This window comes from Patella vulgata, chromosome 3, assembly GCF_932274485.2.
Source record: "Patella vulgata chromosome 3, xgPatVulg1.2, whole genome shotgun sequence".
Taxonomy (NCBI): domain Eukaryota; kingdom Metazoa; phylum Mollusca; class Gastropoda; family Patellidae; genus Patella; species Patella vulgata.
This window is the reverse complement of record NC_065881.2, coordinates 40,885,384-40,901,266: the sequence shown is the minus strand read 5'-3', so window position 1 is coordinate 40,901,266 and position 15,883 is coordinate 40,885,384. Positions and strand designations below refer to the sequence as shown.

Genomic DNA, 15,883 nt, shown 5'->3' with positions numbered 1-15,883 from the left:
CATTGGCCGAGAAAGTTCATCCAGATTTTCCGGCGTGGTTCTCCCTTGTCAGTGATGCAGGACGGAGGGGCTGACAAGGAAAGCTGTCTAGTCGTTCGGATGGGACGAAAAACCGAGGTCCCGTGTACACATTGGCGTGCACGTAAAAGATCCCTTGGCAGTTGGAATTCGATATAAGAGTAGGCCGTAGTGCCGCTGTCCGGGCAAAATTTCCCTCATAGCACACTGTATGGCGTATGCCCGTCTTCGTTAGCCCAGGTTAGGAGCAGAACAGTAGGACGTTAAACCCCATTTCATTTCATTTCATTTCATTTCGGTAATCGACATATAAGTGCCTCCAACAATTCAAACGCATAGGCTATAGAAAAAATACGCGCCCCATGACATGCGGGTGAATGTCAAACGATGTCTTAAATAAGCACGGTTTAAAAGGAACAATCATAGAAACAAAAACTTATCCCGTCACTCCACCCTGGCAACTAAGCGATCCAATCATCAACACGCACCTGCCCTAGCCTCTTTGGGATTAGCGTGTTTGTTTGTAACGTTATTATAATTAACGTTACAAACAAACACGCTAATCCCATAGAGGCTAGGGAACTAGCATTAGAACTAATAGACACCAAATGGGCAGACTATCTCAAAATCTATACAGATGGATCGAAAAATAATACACAGGGATTAACAGGGTACGGCATTTTCATACCCAAAGCAAAGCTAAACATCAGGAAAAGGATACCAGAACATTGTTCTGTGTACACCGCAGAACTAAAGGCCATTAAAACTGCAATAGAATGGCTAGCCACAAACACACCAAAAAGCCGTTATCCTATCAGACTCCCTAAGTAGCATCGAATCAGATTATTCCAAAAGCAGACAGGGCATAATCCACCAAATTAGGGATATCAATCAAACAATCAAGAATAATGGAAGAGAGGTAGTCCTTGCATGGATCCCCTCTCACATCAACATTTTCGGCAATGAACAAGCTGACAAGCTAGCCAAGGAAGGGTTGTCACTAAATGATATATAAAATTTAGAATACAGCAGTCAGGAATTCAGAAACATAGCTAAAGACAAAATTAAAAATGCATAGAAAACCCGTCTAAAACAAGAGAATACTCATCGCTATCAAATTGATAGCAATCCTGTAGACAAGGTTTACATCAATCATCCCTCAATCAAAATATGCAAACTCATGTAGCACCACGAGCCTTCTGTCTGACGTGGAGAGCAGATTTAAGGGAACCGGTCGCCACATCCTACGTATGACCCATGCATCTTTTCTTACTACATATTTCTGTAGCCTTGTGATCGTCTAGAATTTGTCTCTAGCTGTCTTTACTTCTGCTTCACGTTGTGTATTTACTTCTCACAGTTTCTTAAGACGTTTGTCTTACCAGGAATAATAATGCATAGTTCGCTTCTACATTTTATATAGCATATAACTGAATACAGGTATACAAGCATAGCACAAATTACAATACTATATAGCTAAAACCACTCCTCCACCCTATCCAGCCTCTCGGCTGTCTAGGAACTCAGATGTACCCTCGATCTCTGGAATCTAATGCAAGTCTGACTTACAGGGTTCCCCGGTTTCTTTTAAAGGTAAATGAATATCATGCACCATAAAGCGTGATCATGGCCCTGAACTTGTGTAATTAACAAAATGATTGGTTACTTTAAATCAAATGATGCAATTAGAATAATTCCACTCACGTGTAATTCGGTGGTAAATGAGTGACATATGTTTTCGATAAATCGCTATTTTTTTATGCGTCAACTATCAATTACAGACTAAGTTGATTTAAGTATTTTAAGTACATATCACATATTATGCGAATATGTTATTTCTCGAGCAAAAATTCTACTAAAAGTATTACACTCATCACGAGGCTTAAAACGATAAACGTAATAAAAGACTTCACCTTTACACCAATTAAATGCCCATGTGGACAAATTGCGACCACGTCACACCTTCTAATCAACTGTAATCAATTAAACATAGAACGTCAATCCGTAATTAAGAAAAACTCTCTGTCTCAAATCTCTCCTTTCTCCACAACCTGACGATAGATACTGGACATCACAACTTGTCTGGGATTTTATTGAGAATATAGGGATGACCAAATATATAAAATAATAAAATTAATCAATTAAACAGTAGGGCGGAACGTAAAAATGTCCTCTACAAGGAAGCGTAAACCGCCCTACACTAATAATAAATATAGGCATGACCAAATACATAAAATAATAAAATTAATCAATTAACAGTAGGGCGGAACGTAAAAATGTCCTCTACAAGGAAGCGTAAACCGCCCTACACTACTAATAAAACTCCGATAAAATTAATAAATCAATTAACAAAATTAATCAATTAACAGTAGGGCGGAACGTAAAAATGTCCTCTAGAAGGAAGCGTAAATCACCCTACACTACTAATAAAACTCCGATAAAATTAATAAATCAAATTATACAATGTAGGATGAAGCGAAAAAACATCCCCTAGAGGGAATCGCCACCTGTCCTACACCACAAATAAAACTATTAATTAATAAATCAGGGTGATAGCGCAAAAATGTCCCCATAAAAGGGAAACGCTACACCCCCTGAAATATTCTTTACACTTTTATTTATTTGACTAAATAAGTATTGATTGTAGATCATATTAAGCCACCATATATGTATTATTGTATTTATTAACTCCTAATAACTTTTGATTGAATGTATATCATACTAACTTGCCATAAATGCATTTTTTTTTCTCCTCCAAGCCCAGCCCCCCCCCCCCCCTCCCCCGAAGCCTTACTAGACGAAATAAAAACAAAACCATCACAAGACCAGCTACTCTTTTTTCTCTAGCTTTCTCTTTTCAGGCGCTGGATTCTTCCTTCAGAGAACCAACAACAAAGGAATGAACAACAGAAATAATAACGAAATCAACCACCATACCGGACAACAAAACCAAATGGAAGGAAGAATGGTCCAGGCATTACACTCACCAACAAGCCCCAAGGAAGAGTTGCGCCGCCCTGCCATTCAACCGGACAAATCGACCAGACCGACGAAAATGACCTAAATATATATATATATATATATACTATTCAAAAAAAGTAGGGGATATTTGATTTTTAAGTGTTATTAAAGTCACCTAATGAAACTGACGAAGAAACAAATGACAAAATGAAATGAAGTTCACATTCATCGATTTATTCCAAATGATCGTTAGACTAAGTAAGGCACAGACTGACCATTATAAGGGTAAAATGATACCCGGGGTCAAACAGCAAAGTTACCACAGCATCACAACCAAGTCAGTAACGGGTAAATCCTCCTCTGTTTGCCAAACAAGCATTGATCCGACGTGGCATACTCCTAATGAGACGTCTAAGGTCATTTTGGTCCAGATTGTCCCATTCCTGTTGCAACGCAGCAGCAAGTTCTTGGACATTGGCAGGACGTTGTTGACGTTGACGTAACCTCTGTCCAAGCATGTCCCAGACATGCTCGATGGGGGAGAGGTCGGGACTCAGTGCTGGCCAAGGTAATGTGGTGATGTTCTGTTGTTGGAGGTAACCTGTAACGATCCTGGCCCTGTGACATCTTGCGTTGTCATCCTGGAAGATGAAACGGCGGCCATGACGTCGTGCGAACGGCACAACATGGACTGCCAAGATGTTGTCCCGGTAGTACTGGCCTGTAACACGCCCTGCAACAACATGTAAAGCCGTTCTTCCAGCAACAGTGATGCCTCCCCACACCATAACAGAACCACCCCCAAATCGATCATGTCTGATGACGTTAACGTCTTGGAAGCGCTCGTTTCGACGACGCCACACCCTCCTACGTCTGTCCAAAAAATCAACAGTGAACCTTGACTCATCTGAAACCATCACATTGCTCCAGCGTCGATTATCCCAGTGTTGACGATCCCTACACCAACGACGTCTTGCCTGAATGTGATGATCTCTCAAACAAGGGATCACGCGAGGACGTCGGGCGCGAAGGTGACCCCTATGCAGTCGATTCCGAATCGTCTGGCCACTCACTCTCACACCAGTGTCTGTTTGAAGACGAGCGCTGATCTGATTTGCTGTGATGACACGATTTCTCAAGGCCAAGGTACGGATAAATCGATCCTGGGCTTGAGTTGTCGCCCTTGGTCGACCTGAGCGTGGTCTGTCCTGTACAGATTGTGTATCACGGTATCTGGACCATAGCCTGCTTATGACAGACTGAGAAACATTCATCGTCCGCGCCACAACCGCCTGTCTTGTGCCGATCTGTAGCATGCCAAGGGCACGTAACCTTTCATTTTGGGTAAGCCGACGCATATCAAAATTTGTTTTCTGGTCACTAAAACAATTAAACTGATGTTTCCACCCTGGAATTCAATGCCACAATGACTGTAACATTCAAAGTCAGAGTCGTGCAAATCTTGGGTTGGACCCCCATGATGATCCCAAGCATCACCTGCATTCCATGCGGTAGCTATTGGTGCGTTTGGGCGTCACATGTAACTGGAAATGTTTCTTCTGTTAGGTTCTATAGTGACTTTTTTCGTAGTCATTTGCATATTTTAGTATTATGCACCCAAAATCAAATATCCCCTACTTTTTTTGAATAGTATATATAAAATCACCCGGTCTGCTAAATAAGCGACCGTGATATCCATAAAATCCACTGGTCTGCCAGACAGGCGACCATTTCTAATCTGCAGTAAAACACACCCCACTTCAGCTAATCAACCCTCTTATATAGGCCAACAGCACGTGCACTCCAAGATTATACAAGAGTTTGGGCGATCCATATAGGTAGTCGAGTTTAGGCAACCCATCAATGTGTTTGAGTTTGGGAGAGCCAAACCTACTCTGAACGTTGAAAACCTGTCAAGTTACGAAATCACTACATTTTCAAAATTTTCTCCCAATTGGAATTCGAGTCAGCCACCTTAAAGATGGGTTCCCGTGTATAAACTGGGTGATTTAATGGTATATATGGGCCAAAAACATATTCAAACTAATTAATTTGTCATAATTATGCTTCAAATCCTTCTCAAACATTGTAATTGCGAAGGAATGCCCTGCTATTAAAATTCGATCAAACCAGGTCATGTTTACGTCACGTCTTGCATGGGAGTCAGAGGAGAAATCATTGCATACACAAGATGATGTTGTCTTTAATCGCTTAATATTTATTACAAATATCGAATCCTAATCAAATTCTCGGATTATCCACTACCCGCGTCTTTTTCCGTCGTTTTTATCTCAGAAAGTATTGTACGTCTAACTCTTCATAAAGTTTATCAACTTGTACATCAAGCGCTCAATGTTCGCTTGTGACCTTTGACATCGTGTGTGCAGAAGGTCATAATCGTCGGGCTGTTGATTAGGGGAACCTTTACATTTTTGTCCTGTATACGCTCCATGAGTGTTTTTTGGGGAATCCAGTATTTTTCTAGTAAGATTGGATATCTCTACTTTCCATACCAAAATTGCCATACTTTTATCGCAAATTACCACCCGATAAATACTTTTCTGGGAACCCATCTTTAATAAGGCTATAATATATATTCGACCACTTTGAAGTTGCTTTGTTCACCGGCTGAAATAGCAGGAAAACGCGTTTGCGACAGTTAAATTTTCAAAATTTTCTCCTAACGGCCCCGTCTTCGAGGACTGTAAACGATTGATTGGAATTCGAGTCAGCCACCTTAATTATGCTATATTAGACCGCTTGAAGTTGCTTTGTTCACTAGCTGAAATATCGGGAAAACGCGTTTGCGGCAGTTAAATTTTCAAAATTTACTCCTAACGGTCCCGTCTTCGAGGACTGTAAACGATTGATTGGAATTCCGAGTCAGCCACCTTAATTAGGCTATATTAGACCGCTTGAAGTTGCTTTGTTCACTGGCTGAAATATCGGGAAAACGCGTTTGCGGCAGTTAAATTTTCAAAATTTACTCCTAACGGTCCCGTCTTCGAGGACTGTAAACGATTGATTGGAATTCCGAGTCAGCCACCTTAATTAGGCTATATTAGACCACTTTGGAGTTGCTTTGTTCAACGGCTGCAATAGCAGGAAAACGTGTTTGCAGCCGTCAAATATTCCAAAACTGTCTTTGGGGGAGGGGGGGGGGTATACAAGGTCGCTGCTGTCTGTAAACCCGAAATTTTTTCGGGCATTTCGGGTTCTGCCCCCCTGACTGTCATCGAGCCCCTACGCCTATGATGACAGGGTACTGATAACGTTGTGGGTATGGTTTCAGTTGTTTTATAGGTTTTCAAGTGTTGTATTACTTATAGTATGACACATTCCTTGACATTTTTACACACAGAATTACTACGAGAATATATTTTTTATATCCGAAGACGAATATATTGGCAAGGGGTGGGGTACTGAGTAGGGCATACGCCCGGGGACGGCTCTTCTTGGGGATGGGGGGAGGGCGTCACTGAACCGTTTGCCCTGGAGCGCCACATAGGCTTGTGAGGGCCCTGCTAGTAGCTGCCTTTCGTTCCCATATCTCATTCAATGATTATAGACTGTGTGACTAGGTTAACTAGTGCAGAAGTGAACCTAATCTTGGATTCTTTCAACTGCATTCTCAAACAGGCAGTCTAGGTCAGAGTTCGTTACATGTACATTTTGTGATTGATAAGGTGTAGAATAAATTGGAGGAATGAAATCAAGTGAACTATTTTCCACAGGGGGTGGTATGATTACATTTCTAGATGTAGGTACTATATGGCTGTATTCAGAATTAACATGAAGTAAATCTACTATATCTTCCTTTGAGGTATTCTCAATACTGTTCACATCTCCTGCGAATTTATCCAAAAGATTTGGAAAAACAGATGTAATCCATGCTATGCAGGCCCCTCGCTTGAATATGTACCATATCCATATCCGTTGTTGGGTATAGAATTATAGATAAACCTTGAGTTTTTTGCCACCCATTTCAGAAGTTAGAACAAAACCATGATGAGATTTTGGAAAACTGTCTTTCGAATAGTTTTTCCATTATGTTAAAAGATGAGTGTTGAATAAATAATACTGTAGGCCTATATAAACACTGCAGCATTTATCTGTGTAGTCACTAAGTGTCAAATACTCATTTTGACATCAATTGGTGTTGGTTCACAATTTGAACTTACTTGAGAGGCTTGGTTTTCAAATAAATTTACTTCCATCTTCGTATATTTTAAGTATATTTTGTATATTATTCACATAATTTACATAATTTAGCAGATTGTAATATCCATATAAACGAAGCAATAGCTTATATACCGTATTTTATTGTCCATATAGATATAAGTCTATTAGGTGATACACTTGTGCCAAAGTATGTAAATATAGCATTTATTGACTGTGATATTTCCATTTAAATAGACTGTGATAAAGGGAAACTTTTAAATGTAATGTTATAACTGTCAAAATTTTATTAGATTTTAAAATATCTTATCAATACTTAAAATATGTTTGTTTAAGTAGGAATGTGTTATGTTTTACTGTAATATTTTTAATGTAAATATATAGAATTTATTTTAATTGAAATATTTATGTCGGTCTAAAAGCTCCAAGGAGCTTGTGTTTCTACTGTATATGTACATACCGACTATAAATAAAGATTATCTATCTATCATTGTACATTTTGTTCCATATGCAGGTTTCATACTGTTTATTTATGAGTGCTCTAAATTTATGTCCGTCCATATTTTTGTATCCGTCCATTTTTTTGCACCTGTATATTTTGTATATTGTATGTTGTCCTCAAGGGAGGTTCCGATGCAATATTGTGTGTCTTGTGTAATAATTGTCATATCGTTATAATTTTTATGTACACGTTTATATTGTATGCTGTCCTAAATGGATGTTTCGATGCAATAAAATCTTATCTTATCTTATCTATCTATAAGCTCCGCCCCTTTTCCGTATAATGAGGGCTACGATATAGCATCCAACGACTTACGGTATCAATCTGTTTCACAGAGAATTACGAGTCTAGTAATATATCTCTGTCAAAGATGACTGCCTTAACACGTGCCGTCACAGCACGCGGCGTCAATCATTGGCTGAATGGCGCGTGCATTGTTTACATAAGACGTTACTGCTTCGGAGAGAATGCTGCATTTTAGTCATTTTAATACCCATTTACACTAAATAGGAAATAATTTTTACCTACAAAGACGTCAAACGCCTTTATTTATTTTTCCAATACATAAAAAAAATGTTTTAGAATTTAATTTGTCGCAGGAAAAAAGTTAATATTACTGGCTCATTAAGCCGCATCGATGTCATCCTTATCAGTGATTGTAGCGGCCTAGCAAATATTCACGGCGGATCAGTGTGTTACGGTATGTGGACAACCGAGGCTATGGGTTTTTCCATGTTTGGGGTTATAATTGACAGGTCACGTGAAAATTAAAGCCAGTAACGTCCTTTCTATTTATAACCCTGACTAATATTCCGTATACGGAAAGAATAAATTCTAAAATGAAAGTGAAAGTATGTTTATGAGGAAGCTTCTATGAAAGAATTCGTCATTATGTCTGCAAGAAAAGCTGATGTGAAAAATTATTGTCTGGCCGTGAGCGGCTTTCCAGAACACCCTGAATCACCAAACTTGGTTTGTGAAGCTGTAAAAAAGGTTTTTACATCATCCCATTGAAATTTTGCCAAGATGAATACAGAAAAGAGTTGATAATATTATTCAACAAGCCAGTGGCAGTTGGTAAGTATTTGTCCAGTCCCAATTTCACTGACCAGACCTACCCATGGCAGCCTTTTCTCAGTTGCTAATAGTTAGGGACAATACACTCTTGCTGGCTTGAAAGCTCCAGAAAATAAATAATATCTCTATAAGTACTAGATGTTTAAAGGAGCTAAATCGCTAACATTTGGGACCTAGAAATTGACAAAAGTGGGTCGCAACGCATATAATACTGTAATATGAATGTATATAAACTGATTTACATTCAATGGTTTCCATTTTTACTCCAATTTCAAATCAGTTTGTTCGGCGAAATAAGCCAGCAGTCTCAAGCAAGTGCAAATTTCTAGCGTCTGGTTATTCCAGTCTACATAAGCCGTTTGATTTGGTGCAATGTGTCTAGCCTCGTCCCTCGAGTCTCTTGATACAACTGGGGCTGAAGCGCATTATGGTACACGATTCGTGTACCAATGGTAAAATGTTTATTTTGTCTTAAATATTGGATATCAAAAGCCCATCTTTTTCCGGGAAGATCACAACATGAATGTTGAATTAATTTGACAAATAAATCGTGTTTTCAATGTTGAGGATTTTGGATGATATTGAGTTAGAGACTTAGCTACTTTAAGTGTCCTACCTGTTGTGTAAATTATCCATTACATCCTATTTTACTTGTCCAGAGGGTTCGAAAATATTTTTAAATTGAAGTTTCATTTGAAAAGGTTTACGTTAGACGTTTCAAACCATTATGTTGAATTTTTCAAAATTTTTAAATAAGGTGTGTTAAGATGAAATTTGTATCATCAATTAATTGAAATATTGTAAAATAGTACAATTTGTTGACCAGAATAAAGATTGGGACATATTATTCAGTTACAACAAAAGTGGTATTGAGCCTTTAAAGTAGCTAAGTCTAGCTCAATATCATCCAAAGTCTTACACGTTGAAAACACGAATTATTTGTCAATTCAAATCAACATTGATGTTGTGATCTTACCGGGGAAAAGGTAGGCTTCTGATATCCAATATTTAAGACAAAATAAACATTTTACCATTGGTACAAGAATTGTGTACTATAGTGCGTTTCAGCGTCATTTGTAACAAGTGACCAAAAAGATCGAGGCTAGACATATTCCACACCTCATGTCAAACGGTGACGACTGGAGAGCATACGCAATAGACTAAAATAACCAGACGCTAGAAATTGTTATTCGGTTGAGACTCATGCCATATTTCGCTGTACATAACTGATTTGAAATTAGAGTCAAAACGGAAACAATTGAATGTAAATCAATTTATATACAATCGGATTACATTATTATATGCGTTGCGACCCATTTGGGTCAATTTCTAGGTCACAAATATTAGCGATTTAGCTCCTTTAAATTGAACTAGTTACTTTAGTACGGTACCGTACCTAATAGATGCTGATTGGCTCTGGACAGAGCTGATAAGAATCGGTTACCGTACTAAAGTAACTAAAATTTGAATTGGATGGGATTAAAAACCGAGGTCCATTGTACACACTGGCGTGCACGTAAAAGATCCCTTGACAGTTGGAATTCGATATAATTAAGAGTAGGCCGTAGTACCGCTGTCCGGGCAAACTTTTCCCTCATAGCACACTGTATGGCTTATGCAGAACAGTAGGACATTAAACCCCATTTCATTTCATTTTAAAGAAGTTATTACCCATAACCCAATCTATATGAAATTTATGTTCATTATTTAAACATACATTATGATTATGCAAGAGCTAAATATGCCTATTGCAGGTCTTTCTTTAGTTCAGCTCTGAATGTAGGTCTCATTTTTTCCCCCAGGCTTACCTAAATTTCGTTTCATCTTATATGGCCGAGTTCGTAAATTTGTGCGTTACCCTTTCAATGAAGTCCGCCAAGTCGGCTAGAAGACGGAGACATATTTTTTAACAGCGTGTTGTGTGGCTCATACTGGTTTTAGCGAGGTAGGCAAGGTCTTATTTTCTCACTAAGATGTTCATTTATATTGTTCAGGCGTTTACATGGACTGACACGCGACCGTTTAGCAGTAAAAAGTTGCCCAGTAAAATTGACTGGGAAGCCATTGGAATGTCGACAAGGATTGAACAGGAGAGTTCCTGAAAGTACAGGGCGAGTGTAATGATACCTACGTTCAGAGCTGAACTAGTCTTTCTTTAGGCCTGAAATGTTTTCTAAATTGTTAATTAGACATTAATTAACTTATCCAGACCATAATCAACTCTCGATGTCATTGCTAGCCTGCGATATTTACTGGATTAGGATCCGATTTGCTGCTCAAGTTTCATTCATGATTTAATCATGAAATGGATAATCAAGACTATGTTTTTTATCGTACCGACTTTAGTAATGATGATCGAGGCTAGGCCGAAAATTCAATTGCTAAATTCTCGATTCAGAGTGGATCAATTTGACTCGAATTTTCAATAAATTCCCTTTACATTATCTAGTTTTTATACGCCCACATGGAAATGTGGACATATATTGCCGTCTTGTGAACGCTCTAATGTCAAAAGTTATAATCTGATTGTTTTGAAATTGATATATGTTGTTCACATTAGTGAGATGAAGAAGCCTCTTTAATTTCAATAATTTCCGTTTATTACGTCTAGAGTTTTTGCCTCTGGTTTCACTTTGTTGGACCTTGTGAATGTTCTAACGGCAAAAGTTATCTGATCTTTGTGAAATTTATATGCATTATTTAAATTAGTGAAACGAAGAAGCCTATTGCATTTCAGCAATTTCCGTTTATTACGTCTAGAGTTATGGCCCTTGTTTCACTTTATTGAATCTTGTTAATGGTCGATTGATGAAAGTTATCATCCGATATGTATGAAATTTATATGCATTATTCAAATTTGTGAAATGGAGGTATATTGAATTTCAGCAATTTCCGTTAATTATTTCTAGAGTTATGACCCTTGTTTTACTTTGAGAACCTTGTGAACATTCGAATGACAAAAGTTATCATCCAATCTGTATGAAATTTATATGCATTATTTAAATTAATAAAACGAAAAAGCCTGTCAAATTTCAAAATTTTCTATAAATTACTTCCAGAGTTAAGACCCTTGGTTCAGTTTGTAGAACCTTGTGAACCCTCAAACGACAAAAATTATAATCTGATCTGTATGAAATTGTCTTGTAAATGCCCCAAATTACCTACAAAAGAATAAATATGCAGCAACCCTTGTCGACCGCTTGGGCGATTTAGCTGCTGTGGACGTATGTTTCGTTGCCTGGCAACCTATCTTAACTGTTCTAGTGAGAACTTCCAGCTCTTTATCTAATCTCCCATAATGTATCTTTAAATCAGTAAAACGAAGAGGCCTAACCTCTAGAATTATGTCCCTGTTTCACTTTGTAGAACCATTTGAACGCTCAATGACAAAATGAAATCTATATTTAGATAAGTAAAACGGAGTAGTCAGCAATTTCCGTTGATAACTTCTTGAGTCTGACCCTTGTAGGCCGCATTCCATGGGCACAAATTCTCTTTGGAAAAATATTTTCGTTCCTACAAATCCGGTCTAGAAAAAATGTTATCAGTGTTCAGTTAATATAGTGATAAGTGTTTGCTGTAATGTTTAACAAAAAATTTACTAGTTCTCCGATGATATTCTTCTTTAAAATCCGGGTTTATTTATTAATAGTAAAATTCATAGTGCGCAAAGTCACTGGACAGAATTTAAACTTTTTTACTGCGTCACGTGATCATTTTTTCCACAATTGACCAATCATGTTATTGTCTACATTCGCGTGTGTTGTTGGTAATTACAAAATGGCGTGCTCCACGAGGAACACATTTCAGTCATAGAATCTACACGAAATGGCCACAAAGGCTATTGTTCACTTACACAGTGTTAAGAACCCTTTACAAAGACAAGGTGGGACAAATGTCGTGAGGTAGCTATAGACTGGTTACAATTGGATGGAAATGACCAGTCCATTGCAGCATTTTTCGATACAAATTGATTGATTACGAAGGATATTATATTGAAGATACAGTGGACAGTGGTTTTGGATTTCACCCAACGTGTTATAGATGTTTTAAGGACAGAACAAGGCTCTTACGACGTAAAAGCTGTTAAAAGATGTGAGAAAGAAAGCAAAACTAGAGAGTGAGAAGGCAGCATCTACATAACAACTGACTATTAGTATATTAATCATTCGACAAAAATAACAATTCACTCATAACATAATCTTTTAAACATGGTTTCAACTAACCATCCTTAAAAATGCTCTTTGATAATATCTGTAATCTGATTAAGTAACATGAGCTGAACATTAATGTCCACTCGACACAAAGTAGGTCATTTTGGGGTCCAACGTATGGTTCCTTTTTATACGCCCACATTTTCATGTGAACATATATTGTCGTCGCCCCTGTCCCTCCGGTTATCCTTCCGTCCAAAATTTGTTTGTGGACACTCTACAGGTCACAATTTTTATCTGATTTTGACGCAAAATTGAAATATAGGTCTATCTCGCAAAGATCTAGGTTCCTTTCGATATTAGCATGTATCAGACCATAACTTCATGGATTATGGCCCCTGATTGTACGAAAAATCATGATTTTAGCTTGTGGACCCTATAGAGGTCACAATTTTTATACGCCCACATTTTCATGTGGACGTATATTGTCGTCGACCATGTCCATCTGGAAGTCCACAACTTCATGGTTCCTTTCGATATTCGCACATATCGGATTGTAACTTCTTGAATTATGGCCCCTGATTGTACTAAAAATCGCGTTTTTAGCTTGAGGTTCCTCTAGATGTCACAATTATTATCCAATTTAAAAAAACGTTCAAATATATCACTGTTGCACCGTAATTTTGGTTGAGTTTGAATTTCGTGAAATCAGACCAAAACTGCCGGAGAAAATGGATGCCCCTCGTACACAATTAGTGTAAACATCTGGAATATCAAAGTTGTGGACCCTCTAGAGGTCACAATTTTGATCTGATTTTGATGAAACTTGAAATGCATGTTTATAACCCAAAGATCTTAATTCCTTTCGATATTCGGGCATATCGGATAGTTACTCCCTGAATTATGGCCCCTGATTGTATGAAAAATCATGTTTTAGCTTGTTGTCCCTCTAGAGGTCACAATTATTATCCGATTTAAAAAAAACTTCGAATATATCACTGTTACACTGTAATGTTTCTTGAAATTCGAATTTTGTGAAAATCGGGCCAAAACTGCCGGACAAGATGGCCGCCCCATGTACGCAAATTGTGTAAAAGTATGCAATACAAAGGTTGTGGACCCTCTAGAGGTAACAATTTTTATCCGATTCTGATGAAATTTAAAACATTTCTTTATATTCCAAAGATCTCAGTCCCTTTTGATATTTGTGCATTAGAGACCATAACTTTCTGGATTATTGCCTCTGATTTTACACAAAATCGCGTTTGTTTTTAGCTCGTTCTCTATCCATCTGTTGCAAAATGTGGCCGTATCCTGTCTGGCAGCCGCTGGTGTGTCAGTGTGATCAAAATATCTTTTGGGGCTCTCTTACACCATTTCTCTACACAGGTGTCCCGACCGCAAGCAATTTGCAAGGTAAATCGTGCACATGGCTTTGTTTACAAATGCTATGACCTGTCACTTGACCCCAGAACTTTTGACTGCAAACCTGTAAGCGCGACCGCTGATTGACCAAATTTTAAATAGCTGCGCAGGATCCAACTCACACCTACGTAAATATGGCTCTGCACTATAAAGAAATAAGTCATCGATTTCTGGCCTACATGTATTTCGAGCTTGAACTATTAAATTTACGAATGTTATTTGAGAACTTTGTTGACATATTGATTGCACGATTATTGATTGTCCGGTTTTATAGACCGCTTTAGCAGGAGCGAAGGTGACAGGATTTTCAACCCGAGAATTTAACCTATTGTGTGGACACTCAAACGAATAAGGCCATCATTTGATCTGTATGAAATTTATATGCATCACATGGCAGGTATTTAAATTAGTACTAGAGCATCACTAATGCTGCAATATACGTCCACATTCCTGCTTTCATTGATATGGTACTTTTTAAAATGAAGTGAATGAAATATGAAATAGCTGCAATGACTAATATGGCAAGAGGCAAAGAAGGCTAGGCTTTGGGTTTGCTTTGCCAAATTTAGAGACTAAATATTAACGCAAAAATGAGTGCGACACTGCCCCAGGGGGTCAGGGCATGCACCAAAATAAATAGTTGCAGGCTTAACGGTATAAGGAATAAATATGCAAAGATGATCCTTTCAGAATTGCAGTCTGTAGAGGATAAATACAAAATTTGGGCATGGCTTTGCCCCTGGGGGTTGGATTTGGAACAATATAAATAGGTACCACCTTGTTATTGAAATGATTGATATGCTGAATTTGAACAAAATCTGTTAATCATAGCAACCTTAGAGTATTTACAGACAAAAAAGTGGGTGTGGTACCACGCCCATGGGGTTCAGGACATGTACCAAAATAAATAGTTGCTATCCGTACAGAAATAAATACGCCAAGTTCCAGTCTGTAGACATTCTGAATTCCAGCCTGTAGACAAAAAAACACAAAAATTGGGCATGGCTCTGCCCCTGGGGGTTGGACATGGACCAGTATAAATAGGTATAACCCTATGATGAATCATTCCGAATTGCATCCAAATCTGTTAATAATTGCAATCTATATATCATTTACAGACAAAATATTAACAAAAAGTGGGTTTGGCACCACCCAAAGGTGATGGTGGGGGAATCATGCACCAAAAACAATAGGGATCATCCTAAAGGTATAAGTATGTAAAGTTTCAAGATGAACCACAAACACACATACAGGCGACGGCAATATACGTCCACATCTATAATGTGGATGTATAAAAATGGAGAATGGAAAACAAAAACAATAGGGATCATCCTTAAGGTATAAGGAATAAGTATGTAAAGTTTCAAGATGAACCACAAACACACAAACACACATACAGGCGACGGCAATATACGTCCACATTTATAATGTTGATGTATAAAAATGGAGAATGGAAAAGCCTATCGCATTTGAACAATTTCCGTTAACTACTTCTAAAGTTATATGACCCTGAATTGGTATCAGTGTATTTAATTAGAAATGCTTCCATTACCTACAAAAGAATAAA

At 38.0% G+C, this 15,883-nt stretch overlaps 1 protein-coding gene across 1 annotated transcript in view; it reads left to right on the top strand.

Annotated features, from left to right (window-relative positions):
- Positions 1–8,512: 8,512 nt before the first annotated feature.
- Positions 8,513–15,883, top strand: part of LOC126814530 (protein mono-ADP-ribosyltransferase PARP15) — an 84,651-nt gene continuing 77,280 nt past the window's right edge. Inside the window, exon 1 of the mRNA XM_050539729.2 lies at positions 8,513–8,737. The gene's annotated coding sequence lies outside the window, so the exon portion shown is untranslated. The remainder of the gene's footprint in view (positions 8,738–15,883) is intronic.